This window comes from Penaeus chinensis, chromosome 12, assembly GCF_019202785.1.
Source record: "Penaeus chinensis breed Huanghai No. 1 chromosome 12, ASM1920278v2, whole genome shotgun sequence".
Taxonomy (NCBI): Eukaryota; Metazoa; Arthropoda; class Malacostraca; order Decapoda; family Penaeidae; genus Penaeus; species Penaeus chinensis.
The window spans coordinates 30,508,187-30,510,686 of record NC_061830.1 but is presented as its reverse complement, the minus strand read 5'-3'; the positions used below and the strand labels follow the sequence as shown (position 1 = coordinate 30,510,686).

Genomic DNA, 2,500 nt, shown 5'->3' with positions numbered 1-2,500 from the left:
GTTACGGAAAAGTTATGTCACCTTGAAAACCTCTCAGCATTAGAGACAGGAAATCATCAGTATTACCAATGCTATGTATCAGCACGTCATAGTAAATTTACAAGAGCACGCTTGTACAAACGAATCCATAAAAAAAAGAGAGAGAGAGAGAGAAAAAAAGAAAGAAACGCAAACAAGCAAAACCCCACCCATAAATTAAGAGTCAAGCGCACGTGTGTACAAACAACCCCTAATTGTCGAAAGCAATATGCAATATTTTACTTTTCAAATGATGTGCCCTTGAATGGGTGTGGCTCTGCACAGGGCATCTCAATATCATGCTGGGTCGATTTTCCATAGCGAATACATGAATACGCCGGCACCACACCCGCTAATGATTAGCAGGATGCAGTAGGGAGAGGATGGGACAGAGACAGAGACAGAGAGAGAGAGAGAGAGAGAGAGAGAGAGAGAGAGAGAGAGAGAGAGAGAGAGAGAGAGAGAGAGAGAGAGAGAGACAGAGAGAGAGAGAGAGAGAGAGAGAGAGAGAGAGAGAGAGAGAGAGAGAGAGAGAGAGAGAGAGAGAGAGAGAGCTAAGGCAATAAATGAACAGGCCAACAGGAAAATTTAAATGGTACCAAGAGAAGACGAAAAAGAAAAAAGAAAAAAGAAACTATAAAACAATTACAGTCAAATATAATGGAAAAAAAAGCTGGCAAAATCACAAATGTGTACCATTCATTGACCATTTCAGCCCAGAAAAGAGCCTTGACCCATGGCATTAACCGAACACATGCGCACGTACACTGTATTCCAAGATCATGAATTTAACCTTTGCCCTGTAATTTGTATGTAAATGAACTGGTCTAATTAATTAGAAATGGAAAAAATCATGTTTTTTACAGGTACTCTTTTCAAATACTTTTTTTTTTCTTAATAGGACAAAATGTCTACCCCGTAATTGTAACATGTTATTACTTTCATTCTAATTCCACATGAGGCTATTGAATTTCCTCCCCAACAATGCAATTTTGTGTCTTTTAATACTTAAACAAGCCAACAAGGTCATACTCAGTTTATTGAAGGGTGAAAACAAAGGTGCCCGCCCAGGATACTGCCTGTGTGACCTCCATTTTCTCTCATTGTGGGTGAACACATCCTTTGTTTATTGCACCTATGGCCTTCCCTTCTTCCACTTAAATGGTCCCTTCCTGCCCATACCCTGTACCCATAATCATATACATATCGCCACATCCCGTTGGCGAATCCCAATTTTCTTAAAGGGGGGCCCAACAAAAAACGAGTTCCGTTTTCTACATGTCTGAATATCTAAAGGGGATACTGAAGGGAAACTGGAGCTGTCGAACTCTGATGCAGTGAAAATATATTATAGAGAGTGATATAAGAAATATGTAAAACTTTTGCATATTCGTCTATGTGAAAGTCTCTTTATACTGAAAGTTTTAAATTGAATCACGGTATAAAAAAATATGTTGCATAAGAGCACTGCAACAGAATCAAGTCAACATAGACATTTCATAATAACGACACCCTCACGCGTAGTAAAATATAACCCTGGTCACTGGAGCGTTTCTAAATACATGCCTTAAGTCTAGAAACTCTGTTACGGTCATTAAGACTAGATAATGTTATATTGCTGATTTGTACTTTGCCTTATAACACGGAATTAAGCAGAAGCTATTTATTTGTCTCCTTACATGTTTTAATTTGTTGTGTCTTGTGTTATATCGTTAATTCTTGGGTGTTAACGTACAAACAGCCTTTCTTTTTTGTCTGTTTTCTTATTATTTTTCTCCCCTTTTTGCTTCATTATCCAAGGGAGAGGCGGACACGACTGACCTCAGCAGGACACGGAGAATCTCGTTAACCTCGTTTTGTGCGTGGGATATACGTGTTCCTTTCGTATGCCACCCACGCCGTCTTTCTGGGTTTGGCACCTTCCTTCTCTTAACTCTGATGGTCTGTCTGTCTGTCTCTCTCTCTCTCTCTCTCTATCTCTCTCTCTCTCTCTCTCTCTCTCTCTCTCTCTCTCTCTCTCTCTCTCTCTCTCTCTCTCTCTCTCTCTCTCTCTCTCTCTCTCTCTCTCTTCCTCTCTCCCTCTCTCTGTTGCTCGCTTTATATATGTTTTCCTTCCCCACTTTCTCTCTCCGTTTATTTATAGATCTACCTGTTTCTTTGCATCCTTTTTTTCTCTCCCTTGTTTTTCGGAATACAATTACGAACTTCCTCACTTTCTCTCTCTCCTTTTAACTTCTCCACGAGGAATAAAATAATGAGGTAAAAAAGAACAAATTGACGGAAAGGTGGCGCCGTCCACAAACAGAAGGTGCAAAAGGAATTTATAGACCTTATATCTTAGTTATTCCATGTGTTATTTGTTAGTGTCGATCAGCTTAAGTTGCTCCTTTTTTGCGCTCCTTCCCGCTGTGTTAATGCCTATGATCTGCAAAGTAAATATTTCATCCCGCTCGCGCCCATGTTTAAGGGCACGGTGCCTTTT

At 40.0% G+C, this 2,500-nt stretch overlaps 2 protein-coding genes across 2 annotated transcripts in view; one reads left to right on the top strand and one right to left on the bottom strand.

The window, feature by feature from the left end:
- The window catches only part of LOC125031008 (cilia- and flagella-associated protein 161-like), a 110,592-nt gene that overhangs the window by 9,975 nt on the left and 98,117 nt on the right, over positions 1–2,500 (top strand). The window lies entirely within an intron of this gene.
- LOC125030866 (clumping factor B-like) overlaps positions 1–2,500 on the bottom strand; it is a 15,248-nt gene that overhangs the window by 2,525 nt on the left and 10,223 nt on the right. The gene's annotated exons all lie outside the window — the stretch shown is intronic.